Below are 14299 nucleotides of genomic sequence, written 5' to 3' on the forward strand. Positions count from 1 at the left end.
TTTGCAATGCCCTCTGATTGCTATGTTCCAGTTCTGATGTTCAGAATCCTGAAATGATCTGCTGTTAAAAACTACCCATAAGGGTGCCCGGGTGGCTCAGTTGTTAAGCGTCTGCCTTTGGCTCAGATCCTGATCTCAGGGTCCTGGTATCAAGGTCCACATCGGGCTCCCTGCTGGGCAGGAAGCTTGCTTCTCCTTCTGCCCCTCCCCCTGCTTGTGTTCCCTCTCTCTCTGTGTCTCTCTCTGTCAAATAAATAAAATCTTAAAAAAAAAAACTAGCCATAAAAATTGTGTAATTCAAGGATAACATTGTTACCCTAAGCCTTAGGGAGTATTGTAACTTGCTTACATCAATCCCTGGATAGGGCTTGAAATATTAATCTTTCCACTGGAAACAACTGGCAGTTGAGAAAGGTTTGTTAGCTGTATAGCATCAGATATAGAACAATACTACCTTAATTTTTTTTTAAAGATTTTATTTATTTATTTGACAGACAGAGATCACAGGTAGGCAGAGAGGCAGGCAGAGAGAGGAAGGGAAGCAGGCTCCCTGCTGAGCAGAGAGCCCGATGTAGGGCTCGATCCCAGGACCCTGGGGATCATGACCTGAGCCGAAGGCAGAGGCTTTAACCCGCTGAGCCACCCAGGCGCCCCTACCTTAATTTTTCAATATACTGTACTTGCTGGTGCTTTTTTCACACAACAAGCAACAGCCTTGCATGAAGATAGTTTAATAACAAAACATTCAACTTCTTTGTTAAAAAATAATAATAAACCATAAAAATAAAAAATAAAGTAAAAATATGTACAGCAAATGTTTATTAAGAAATGTATCAGGGGCTCCTGGGTAGCTCAGTTGTTAAGCATCTGTCTTCGGCTCAGGTCATGATCCCAGGGTTGTGGGATCGAGTCCCACATCGGGCTCTCTGCTCAGCAGGGAGCCTGCTTCCCCCCTCTCTCTGCCTGCCTCTCTGCCTACTTGTGTTCTCTCTCTGTCAAATAAATGAATAAAATCTTAAACAAACAAAAAAAAAACTTTAGGAAAAAAAAGAAATGTATCAGCAGTTACCTGTAACTCTTTTTTTTTTTTTTTTAGGGAGAGAGAGTGAAAGAGAGAGACATGGGAAGAGGGGCAGAAGGAGAGAGAGAGAGAATCTTAAGCAGATTTCCTGCTGAGCATGGAGCCTGAGGCAGGGCTTGAGCTTGTGACCCTGAAATCATGACCTGAGCCGAAATCAAAAGTTGGACACATAACTGACTGAGCCACTCAGGTGTCCACTGTTTTAGAATATTTCTATCACCTCAGAAAGAAACCCTATGCTCATTAGCATTTATTCTCCATCATCCCCCAAACTCCCATACACCACAGCCACGAATCTACAAATCTCTGTAGATTTGCCTTTTCTGGATATTCCTATAAATGGAACCACACAATACGCGGTCTTTTGAGACTGGCTTCTTTCACGTAGCCTTATGTTTTCAAGGTTCATCCATGTAGGAGCACATATGTGTACTTCATTCCTTTCTATTGCTGAATAATACTCCATTGTATGGACGTACCACATTTTCTGTATCCATTCATCAGTTGATGGATTTGGGGTTGTTTTCACCTTTTGATGTTATAAAGAATGTTACTATGTACATTCATGTACATGCTTTTGTATGGGTATGTTTTAATTTCTCTTGGGTATATACCTAAGAACTGCTAAGAAGGGTAACTCCACGTTTAATAATTTGAGTGACTGCCAAACTGTTTTCCATGGTGACTGTACAATTTTACATTCTCTCCAGCAATGTACTAAGGTTCCAATTTCTCCACAACCTTGTCTCACTTGTTATTGTCCATTTTGTTTATTACAGCCATCCTAGTAGGTGTGAAGTGGTATCTTCTGGTGGTTTTGATTTGAACTCCTCCCCTTTTAAAGATTTATTTATTTATTTGAGAGAGAAGGGGGGTTGGGGAGGGGTAGAGAGAGAGGGAGAGAGAGTCTTAACAGACTCCATACTGGGTGCTGAGCCCAATACGTGACTCAATCTCACAACACTGAAATCACGACCTGAGCTGAAACCAAGAGTCAGATGCTTAACGGACTGTGCCACCCAGGTGCCCTGATTTGAATTTTCCTAATGACTAATGCTGTTGAGCATCTTTTCATGATGTAATTTTCATGGGTTACCTGTATATCTTCTTTGGAGGAATGTCTATTCAGACCTTTTGCCCATTTATAATTGGTTTTTTATTTTTTATTTTTATTTTTTTTTTAAAGATTTTATTTATTTATTTGACAGAAGTCACAAGTAGGCAGAGAGGCAGGCAGAGAGAGAGGAAGGGAAGCAGGCTCCCCGCTGAACAGAGAGCCCGATGTGGGGCTCGATCCCAGGACCCTGAGATCATGACCCAAGCCAAAGGCAGAGGCTTTAACCCACTGAGCCACCCAGGCACCCCTACAATTGGTTTTTTAAATTATTACTGAGTTGCAAGAGTTCTTTATATATTTTGAATATAAGTTTCTTATTAAATTTCTGATTCAAAGTATTTTCTCGGGCTAATTGCCTTCCAGCTTAGCTTTGATGTAAAAAATGTAACAGCTGCCAACACTACCCACATTTCTGTGATTTTTTTCTCACAATACTTCTGTCACCAAATACGTGGGCTCCCCTCCATACCAGTGAATTCTCCAACTCTCTGGACACAAGTAGGTATCCTATAATTCATTTCAGTTCCAACATGAACCACCCAAAGTTAGCACAGACTCCACAGGTTAAGGACTCAGTCCCACAAGTCTGCCCTCACTTTAGCTTTTTACCTGTACTTCTGACCAATCAGCTAGAGATGGCAGGTTCTTTTTTTTTTTTTTTTAAGATTTCATTTATTTATTTGAGAGAGAGGGAGTAGTGTAGGGACAAAGGGAGCAGGAGAGAGAGAATCTCAAGCAGACTCTGCACTCAGTATGGAGCCCCACATAGGGCTCGATCTTACAACCCTGAGCTCATGACCTGAGCTGAAATCAAGAGTTGGACACTTAACCAACAGAGCCACCCAGGAGCCCCTAGGTGGGAGGTTCTAACGACCCCTTCCTCAGGCTCAGTTCATTTACTAAAGCATCTCACAGAACTCAGGGAAACATTTAACTTACTAGGTTACTGGTTTATTATAAGTGGATATAACTCTAGAACAGTCAGCTGGAAGAGATGCATAGGGCAAGGTGTGGTAGAAAGGGCATGGAGCTTCCAGTCCACTTTGGAGCATACCACTCCTTCTGATCTCCATGTGTTCAACAGCCCGAAAATTCTCCAAACTCCAACTTTCTGGGTTTTATGGAGGCTTCGTTATCTAGGCATGACTGATGAGATCTTTGTCCATAGATGATTACCTCAGCCCCCAGGCTCTCTCCCCTCCTTGGAGGTTGGAAGTGTGACTGAAAGTTCTAACCCTCAAATCAAGTCTTGGCCTGAAGCTATGGAGGGGCCCACCAAAAGTCATTTCATCAGACAAGAGGTGACTCCTATTACTCAGGAAATTCTAATGGATTTAGGAGCTCTGTTTGAGGAACTGGGGACAAAGACCAAATATGTATCTCTTAGAGTATCACAGACATAGATTGCATTGAAGAGGAATGAAGAAAGAAAACAGATTCCAGGTTGATTATCAATTCAATTTAATTCATTTCCCACATTAACAACAACCATCTATGTGCAAGCTATTCTCAGAGTGGAGAAACTTCAAGAAGCTTACGGTTATGACATAAATGAGTGGAATGGTGGCTGCTAAAACTGTGAAATACTAGAAGCAGAAGGGTCTCCAAGGTCTAGCAAGTGTCTGGCACAGGTGGCTCCACAAACATTTGCTTGATATAACTGAACTGAGGAGGTAAGAACAGAAGTAAGAGATGTGGCAGAATATAGAAAGTGACACAAAAGTATAGACATCTCCTGCTATGGCTGTCTACATTAGTCCTTGAGTTTTAATTGGGGCAGAAGATGGAAAAAGTGAAGGCAAATGTGAAAGAAATGAAGAGAGTTGAGAAGAAAGACTTTAAGAACAGATCAAGGAGACAAGTAGTCAGGAAGAAAACCTGGAGGGGAAAGCCTGTAGCTACCTGCCCTAAAAATGTAGAATTTTTGAAAGCACTCCCCTAGAGCTAATCAGGCTGAGCTCTTTCCACATCAACCATTAAGTCTTCAGATTTGGGATTTTTACATCAGCCACGCTGTTCTGTGCCACACAATGTGTGAAACAGAGTCAAGAAGAGCAAATGCTGAGAGGTATAAAGGACCGAGACAGATGAAGGGGAAAGCAGCAGGAACCATGCCACAAAGTGAGAACAGAAGTATTTAGGTAATTTTTAGTTCTATTTCCTTTTCTGCTTGCATGACTGGCAGTGGACCCACTTAGGTTCCCTGGGATTTTCTTATGGTGGCCAACTTTGCACGCATGGTATTTGCTTGATGTAATTTCCCCCAGGGCAGTGCTCAATGCAGCAAAGGCTTTGCCAGGAAATGGAGGATTCTTCATTCATTCATTCATTCATCCATTCATTCATTTGACAGATTTATACTGCTTTGCTTTAAGTGTTGGGGATATTACAATTTGTTTATTTATTTATTTATTTATTAAAAGACTTTATTTATTTGACACAAAGAAAGTGAGAGAGCACAAGCAGAGGGAACAGCAGAGGGAGAAACAGAAGCAGGCTCTCCACTGAGCAGGGCGCCCAATGCAGGGTTTGAACCCAGGACACTGGGACCAGGACCTGAGCAGAAGGCAAACACTTAACCTACTGAGCCATTCAGGTGCCTGGGGGGATATTACAACTTCAACAAAAATCCACCTTCCAGGGAGGTCTGGGGAATGGCAGATATAACTAAATGAATGAATGGGTAAACATCCAATGTGTGGGTCTGTGCTTTGAAAATACGAACGGGTAGAGGAGAGGGAGAGCTATTTTAGGTAGGTAGTCAGGGGAGACTCCCCTAATGTACTGAGGAGTAACCAGAGACCTGCAGGACAGGAGAGAGTGGTCCCCTGAGCTGTCTCCAGTAGAGGCCAGAGTAACAGAGCAGAGATAACCTGGGGAGAGTGGACCATGTTCGGGGGAGGAGCCAGGCATACGCATATAACATCGTCTCCATTAACCCAACACATTTTCTAGTCCTAGCTTCCTTTCTGTTTTATTTTATGCTTTCTACGATAGGTTTTACTGATAAGTTTTTCAACGATGTACTAGTGTATTTGTAGTTGCTCCAACATGCTGTATTTTGAAGAGATGACTTGTATTTTCCACGAAGTCTGGCCCTATAAATTTTGTGTCACGGATTCAGACTTAAAAAAAAAAAAATTCTTTCAGGAAAAGTGATTCAAAGATGTGTAGCTGCTACCATACGGCCAGCGCTTTGACTTGTAGATATATACTCAAAATAACAAAAACATGAATCCACACAAAAACTTGTACATGAATGTTCATAGCAGCATTCTTCGTAATAGCCCCAAATGTCCTAACCTAGATGTCCATCAGCTGACGGAAGAATAAACAAAACCTTGTACCTACCATTTTAAAAAAATGGAAACTGCAGAATGGAACTTTATAAAACATATGTAAGTGATTAGCTATTTGCAATAAGAAATGTCGAAAACTTGTTTTCTCCCTGTAGATGTCCCTTACATGATGGCAGGCTTCCAGGAGGCAGGACATGCAAACTGCCCGTTCTCTAAAAGGCTAGGAATCGAGACAATGTTGCTTCCCTGTATTTTAGTGGTTAACAGCAGTCACAGGCCCAGCCCAGATTCAAGGGTGCGCAGAAATAGACTCTACCCTTGATAGGGCACCCTTGGTAGGGCAACCGCATGTAAGTATAGGAAGGGAAGAACTGGAGATAAGCTATCACAAAGATAGAGCTGGTTGGGAACTAGGAAACAAATTTAAAACGTCAGAAGCCACTAGTAACTAAAGAGCAACCTACATTTTAAGGAATTGAAATTCGGGTAATATACACTTGTCTGATGTCGAGTATACCTCTCTAGTTTCTTGACTTTGGGCTTAGACATATGTATTATTTACCTATTGTTGCATACCAAAGGCCTCAGCTCACCTAATCTTTAGCTCCACCTGAAACAGCTGCTGACACCTTTCTTCTTGAAATCTATACTGCCCTTCTCTCACTTTCTGTTGTTTTTCCTCCCACCTCAATGCTATTCCTTCTTTGTCTCTTTGCTCAATCATCTTCTTTTTCCCAACTTCTACATCCTGCAAAATCTCAGTACCTTGGCCTCCCGCCTCCTCTCTTCTCCTTACTTCTTAGGTGGTCTCGTCCTGGTGGGTTTAAGTTCTATGCACACACTGATGACTCCAAAAATCATGTCTCCCTAGAAGAAGAGATGAATGTATTTAAGTGCCTATGCAAAATCTTCATTATATGTCGACTAGGCATCAGAAATTTAACTCCCCCAAAGTAAAACCCTTGATTCTTCTTCAACTCCACCTGGAGAATTTTCTAGCTTGTCCCTTTGTTGCTCCTCTTGGCCCCCCGCAGTTTATTCTCTGCATAACAACATGAGAGATCCCTTTTGATCATAAATCCGTTCCTGACACTCATCTGTTCTCTTTCCCTGGGTCTTCTCAACTATGAGAGTAACATCCAAATTTCTAATCTTAGTGTATAATGCCTTACAGATTCCAGTATTTCTCCAGCCGCCTTTCTGCTTAATTTTACTCACTAGCCATGCTCCTGTCATGTTGGCTTCCTTGCCACTTGGCTACAGAGCCTTTGTACTTGTCCTGTCCTTTCCTTTGCCTGGAGTACTTTTTCTTCAAAGATATATGTGGTCGGTTCCCTCCCTTCTATTACCGTCTCTCCCCCTGAGTGCCCCTGACTCTAAAAAGTGTTCCCTGGCTTTCTTACCTCAAATAGCACATTTTCCCTGCTCTATCCCATTATTCATTGTTCTTTTTCTACAGACCATTCATTGTTACAGAAAGTAAAGAATATATTTATCTCTGTTGTTCTATCTTCTTTTCTCTAGTATGTTCCCCAAGGACAGAAATTTTGTCTGTTGAGTTCACTGCTGTAATCTTCAGTGCTCAGAACAGTTTCTGGTACATCAGGAGATGCGCTAAATATGTATTATTTGAATGAGTGAACAGCCATTTACTGAACAACTAAGGAGAGAGCTGCAATAGAAAAGAGGAGGAAGAACAGAGAAATTTTGTGAGCTGGGACATTGCCAGAGACCAGCAAGCCTAGGGCAAGGTAGGGTATTACAGGCGATGGCAGCGATTAGTCAAAATTCCTCGCATTTACTAGGCTGTCTAAAGCCAGAAATGACTCTACGTACTTCCCACATGTTAGTTTATGGAATCCTCCCTAAAACTATGATTTGAGAAATACTACCATCTCCTTCTTCATGCAAGGAAACTGAGCGTAGGGAGGTTAAGAAACTAGCCCAAGGTCACAGCTCATCAATCGAGAGCCAGAACTGAAACAAGGTGGCTATCTTCAGAGTCTTGTTCTCCACTATTGTAATACATAGCCTCTCAGACAAGCTGAGTATGAGGCCACTGAATTCATACTTTAATTACTTCACAATATTGTTTGGAGCCAATCCTGCCTACAGTCTTGGTGTCTCTCCTACAGGTATTGTAAAGAAACACGTTAGTTTTGCACAACCTTTCTACCATTTAGCATATCCTTGATAGATCTCTGGCTTTGTTGCCTGTTCTTAGGAGTTATGATTGCACATGGTGTGAAGAGATGCACTCAGCACTTGACTGGGATGCTAGAAGTTTGGCCTATAGTTACTCCCAGTCTGTAGTTGTCAGCTCTGTGGTTTTGGGCAAAATCTATCACCTCTCAGAGTTTGCACTGAATTCTCTGAAAAATGAAGGGGAGAGGAAGAGGAGGAAATAAATCCAAAGGTAACTCCCAGGTCCAAAATTCTTTGACACATTGACTGCTGGTCGGGCAAAAAGACTTCTGGTCCTTCTCTCTCCCGAGCTCCCTGTTTAGTCAATGAGTTAAGAAAGAAGAGGTGAAAGGTCCTGTCTGGCTGCACTCTTCTACTATGATCCTTATCTATAGTAAACCTGTGGGCTGCTCCGCCTGCTCTTGGGCCCAGTTAGGAAATCAAGCCTTCTTCTGGAATAAAACTTTCTATATCAGTCACTGAAAAACAGACGGAAAGTAAATTCAGCTAAAAATCCAGCAGAGCGAGCCAACATTGCAAAACGGATGGTTTCTGCTTTATGCTTTCCTTCCCAATGAGAGCTCTTGCCAGCTGGCTAGTCTTAAGCAAATTCACCCCTCAGGTTCAATTTATATTCTACTTTAACTGCTCATTTTCTCCCCTTTCAGTGCCACAGAGTGCTGTGTTCTCCGCTTGTCCTTTTTCTAAACATGGAAGGCCCCCAGCAGATGATACTGTATAATTTCTACCTGGTGAAACAGAAAATGCTCTTCACCCTCCCCTGCCTTTTCTTTCCATTTACTTTATCTGTAATCTCTGTTCTTTTCTGGTGCATGAAGTTTAGTCAGAAATTTATTAGTCAGAAATTTATGCTCATAGGTACGGTGTATTTCACTTGTGGAACACATTAAAACAGAAGACTAATTTTTTTTTTAAAGATTTTATTTATTCATTTGACAGAGATCACAAGTAGGCAAAGAGGCAGGCAGAGAGAGAGGAGGAAGCAGGCTCCCCTCGGAGCAGAGAGCCCAATGTGGGACTCGATCCCAGGGGCTTTAACCCACTGAGCCACCCAGGCGCCCAACAGAAGACTAATTTTTGTTAAGCAATCGGTAAAGCCAATTTTTGTTAAAATAATTTAAGTTTTCAAAACAGAGGTGAGTAGGAACATATTTAACACATCGATGAACTATGTACAGACAGTGTGGGAAGGGGATATGCTTTGAAGACAGAGGGTCCTGGGTCTAAATCCCTGCTATTCCTCTCAATATTGTGTGGCTGAGGGCAAGTCATTAACCCTTCTGTGCCTCAAAATTTACTCCATCTGTAAAATAGGGATAATGTTACCTACATCAAAGGGCTGCTTCGTGAACATACTTGAGTTTTCTGTAAACACTGGCATCTAACAGATGTTATGGCAGGGAAACAAAGATGTTTATGGGGCCAGTGGGAGAACATATAAGGCCTCAATGAGTTGTGCTTTCACTTTCTTTTTCTTGAGAGATAAATCACATAGCTGTTAAAGAACTTTGGAGCCATGTTGCAAGGATTCAAGTTCCAGCACCGTCATTTGTAAGCTATATGATCTCAGGTAAGTTACTTAACCTCTCTGTGCCTCATCTGTAAAATGGGGATGATGATAGTAACCCCACCTCATAGGCTTATTAAGATTAAGTGAATTACTATATGTAAAGCATTTAAAACAGTTCCTGGACAGAATAAACATTTGCATCGGTGAGTGCAATGGTCCATTTTATGTGTCAGTGGGACTAGGCCAAAGTACCCAGATATTGGTCCAACATAATGTCTCCATGTCTCTGTTGAAGGTATTTTTAGATGGGATTAATGCTTAAATCAGTAGACTTTGAGTAAAGCAGATTCCTCTCCATAATGTGGGGGGCCTCATCCAGTCAGTGAAAGGTCTTAAGGAAGATCACTGACATCCACTAAGGAAAGAATTCTGCCTCATCCAGACTGCCTTGGGTCTTGTGCTGCAACCTTACTTCCTCCCTGGGTCTCCAGCCTGCCACTGCACCGCAGGACGTTGGTGCTTTACTCTTTCTTCTGCCCGGACTACTCCTCCTTCACGTATATCCATGGTCTGCTCCCTCCCTTCGGATTTGCATCTGCACGCGATGAGATTTCGTAAATCTCCGTCTCTCTCCCTCCACCTACATGCACACACCCCTGTTATGGGTTCTGTTTCTCTGGAGAACCCTGCTACAGCAAGTGATGATAATTTGGGTATGTAGCCTGAAGTGATCGTCTATATTGGTTCCTCAGTGAGAGTAATCACATGGCAAACTTTCGCTTTAATCCTCCCACTTCTGAAGATTTAAGAAAACTAAGAGGAGAAAATAAAGACTTGCCTTTTAAAAAGGAGGTAAGAAAGCTCATGGCAGGTACAGAAAATGATGTGTTTGGGTGGAATAAGGGTCCACTTAGGGAAGTGGTGGGTCATAAGGTTGGAGAAGGGTAGGGGCAGCCCATGGAAAGGTCTGAATACAAGCCTTGGAAGCTCAGGATTTCTTTCCCCCTGTCGGATGTGGAAAGCTACCCAAACTTTGGGAAAACAGCGCGGTAAGTTGAAAACACTCAACAGTGGTGTGGGATTCATCAGGAGGAGGGAGAATCCAGGGAAAGAGAGAACAGGTAGAAAATACTATGTGACCTTGCATTATGCTGTTATCTACAGTTCATCACCAAAGAGCATTAAGCACCTGTTTTCTTACTGTTTTTATTGGGTCACATTTTAGGCCATATGGTGCTTTCTCAGGTGAGCAGGCTTATGTCCCTCTCAGTTCCCTTCCCCTTTTTCCTTTTGCTATAACTCGGCTCTCCTCGGGGCTCCCAGCTTCCTGCAAGTTCCCTACTCTATGTGAAGGTAGGGTGGCCGTAGAGAATGCCTTTTTTTTTTTTTCCCCTTTTGTCCTTTCCGACCTTTGGAAATCTTTCCTGGTTTCAACCTGGAGGAGTAGTGTGAGTTCCTATTTTCTTTTTCTTTCTCTTTCTTTCTTTCTTTCTTTTTAAAGATTTTATTTATTTATTTGACAGAGAGAGATCACAAGTAGACAGAGAGGCAGGCAGAGAGAGAGAGAGAGAGAGAGGGAAGCAGGCTCCCTGCCGAGCAGAGAGCCCGATGTGGGACTCGATCCCAGGACCCTGAGATTATGACCTGAGTGGAAGGCAGCGGCTTAACCCACTGAGACACCCAGGCGCCCCAATCCTATTTTCTTTATATTAAAGCATCTTAAAAAAAAAAAACAGATGTTTTTTGCTTTCTTTCTGTAGCAGAACCATTACATGCTATTAGTTTATTTGAGTTTGAAAAACTTTTCCCGGAGAATTTTTGTTTGTAAAATCTAGATCACCCAAAGCCAAAGTAACTTTTAAGTGGTAAATGCTAAGCCTGGTTTTAAAGTCTATATTTAACACTGCCAGGGAGAGAAATGCCCCGGGGTACTTTCCCAGCGTATGCTAATTAGCTGAAAAAGAATACTTTCTTTGCTGCCATTGGTGGAGAAACTGACCAATAGAGGAGTAGTTCAGCACCTACACCCACTCTGTACAAAATAGGGAGGTGTGTTTGTACATGCCAATAACTCATGCTCTTGGTTGCCTCACAACTAGTGACAAGTGTGCCTTTCATCATCTCTTACAATGTTACCTTAAGATTCCGAACTTTAATCTAAATGAGACTCAGAAAAGAGGAATGAGAGAAATTAGACATCATTTCTAGTAGCTTATAAGCATACACACTTCTGACATTACAGATTTTGAAGATGATGGCAGTTTTTTGTAATACTGCATGGATTTTATCCACTAACCAAGGTGATAGGCTAGGTCAAATGTCTACTATAGGGTAAATTGTAATATAATTGGTCACTTAGGTATGACCTAGCATGACTGTGGAGTTTCCTCTGTGTGTTACAATCTCATTGGCCACCTGTGCGTGGCCAGGCCCAACCACATGGCCTTTGCCCTTAAAAGCTAGTCTGTGAAACAGAGAAAGGTCACCCTCTCTTGTAAGAGGTGCGGCCCTGAACGTTTGGTTTGATTCCTGATGCCTGGTGCAAAATAAAGCTTTCCTTGACCTTCGCTTTATATCAGTCTTGCTCCTTTAATCACGGACCCATTATTGGGGGACCTAACAGAGAGAGTAGGCTGAACTGTGGAAAAATACATCCTAGTATTATTCCAGGCTCCTGCTTAGGCATGAGGCCAGAAGTAGCATAGAAACAGTCACCTGGAAAATTACTGATTCTAAAGTAGGAGAAGAAAGAATGTTTTCCCTCTACTCTCCGAGGTTCTCTGGCTGGGGACCTAAAAATGAAACTGACAAAAGACAAATTAACAAGAAAGAAAAAAAAGTTGTGTGTTTTCTGTTTTTATTTTTGAGTGAGATGGCATTAATGCCTTAGTAACACTAGCAGATCAAAACCTAAGTCTGGGGACGCCTGGGTGGCTCAGTTGGTTAGGCGGCTGCCTTCGGCTTGGGTCATGGGCCCAGCATCCTGGGATCGAGTCCCACATCGGGCTCCTTGCTTGGCGGGGAGCCTGCTTCTCCCTCTGCCGCTGCCTGCCACTCTGCCTGTGCTGGTGCTCTCTCTCTCTCTCTCTCTAACAAATAAATAAATAAAATCTTAAAAAAAACAAAACAAACAAAAAGCCCTAAGTCTGTATTGCCTGAAGGTTAAGAAATAAAAACCTAAGGAAAGTCAATCACAAACAGCAAATCAGACTATGCCAAATAAAGTAGCTGCTTAAGTTAGAACCAGATAGTTTCCTTGCATTGCTCTCCTCTCTTCTCTATAAAGTCTTGCCTCTAGCTCCTATCTGTGGAGCATTCTTTAATGATTTCTGGTTTGGGGCTGCCCAATTCCAATAGATTTTTGCTCAAATAAACTCTTAAAATGTTTACTATGCCTCTGTTTACCTTTTAACAGTTCCATGTTGGCGGTTCATTAGCCCAAATCTCTAGTGGCTTTCTCAAGACTCACATGTCCTCACTTTATATTTTATAAGTTCCCATGCTACCCACTTGCCCAAAGTCTCATGACCTGTCTTGGGAATAATTTCCCAATAGTCACTACTATCAAACCACTGAATTCTTTAAAATATAAAGTAAAATACAAAGGAGCTCACCTTAATGAAGGCATGGAGTGTTGTGTTCACTTGATTCTTTGGGACATTATAGAATGGTCCCTCATGTTGAGTTCATGTACATTTGTACTACCTTTAGCATCAGAGATTCAAACAGCCTTAGCATAAAATTCAAAAGAAGCAAACTACTGGTGTTATCAACTGTGGTAAGATATGGAGTGGTACGGTTTTTTTTTTATCCATTTAGTTGAGAGAGCATCAGAGAGAGCATCAACGGGTGAGGGGCAGAAGGAGAGGGAGAAACAGGCTTCCCCTCAACCAGGAGTCCTACGGGGAGTCAGTCCCATGAGCCTGGGATCATGACCTGAGCCAAAGGCAGATGCTTAATGGACTAAGCCACCCAGATGTCCCAGTGGTAAGGTTTTCAAATGTAATTCCGAGGACTGCAATAACATCAAACATACACATATTCTTCAGGACCACCTAATTGATCTTGTTCATCATATGACTGTAGGTTATAGTCTATTAGAATAAAAGGATATGGCCTTGTCATGATGTTCTCAAATGGTGGGCATGCAGTTTGTAAGAACTTAAAAAGAAGGTCAAAATGCCAAGCATAATTCAAAATGTTTTAGGTTTCCAAACTTAAAATTTCCCAAATCAACAGTTCTTGTTGTTGCCAAAAGTTTTCACATTCGTGAGAGCAAAGTCCTTCATTACCTGGTCTGAATGTTTGGGATATTACAATACATGGTACTACATTATTGATGAACGGTCAAAAGTAACACAATTGTTGGGGCACCTGGGTGGCTCAGTTGGTTAAGTGTCTGCCTTTGGCTAAGGTCATGATCCCAGGGGCCTGCTATCGAGCCCCACATTGAACTCCCTGCTCTGTGGGGAGCCTGCTTCTCCCTCTGCCTGTGCCTGCTGCTCCCCCTTCTTGTATTCTCTCTCTGTCAAATAAATGAATAAAATCTTAAAAAAAAAAAAAAGTAACTTAACTGTATTTAAGCTTTGGCCACCAAAATACTCCATCAATATAAAAGGCCAAGACATGTACTAAAATGTACATATTATCACTAAGGGTCAAAGCTCCAAACTGGAAACTACTCTAATGTCTTTCAAAAGAATGAATTCATAAATTACGGTATAGTCACAAAATGGAATAAAATGAATCATCTACAACTACATGCAACAGTATGGAAGAATCTCGTAAGTATAAAGTTGAGTAAGGAAGCCAAACACAAAAGAATGCATACTTAATGATTTTATATATGTCAAGTACAAAGACAGGCAGAACTAAGTCTGTGTTGTTGACAATCAGGACAGGCAGCGACTGGAAGGCATGATGGGGTTCCTGGGTGTTAATAATGTTCTGTTTCTTGATCTGTGTTGGATACAACAAAGGTGTTTGGAATGTGAAAATTCATTGAGGTGCACACACAGCTTGGAATGTGTGTACTTTTCTGCATGTATATTATGATTCAATAAAAAGTTAACGAAAGAAAGAAAATT

Source organism: Enhydra lutris, unplaced genomic scaffold (genome assembly GCF_002288905.1).
Source record: "Enhydra lutris kenyoni isolate GAN:26980312 unplaced genomic scaffold, ASM228890v2 scaffoldscaffold3, whole genome shotgun sequence".
Classification (NCBI taxonomy): Eukaryota; Metazoa; Chordata; class Mammalia; order Carnivora; family Mustelidae; genus Enhydra; species Enhydra lutris.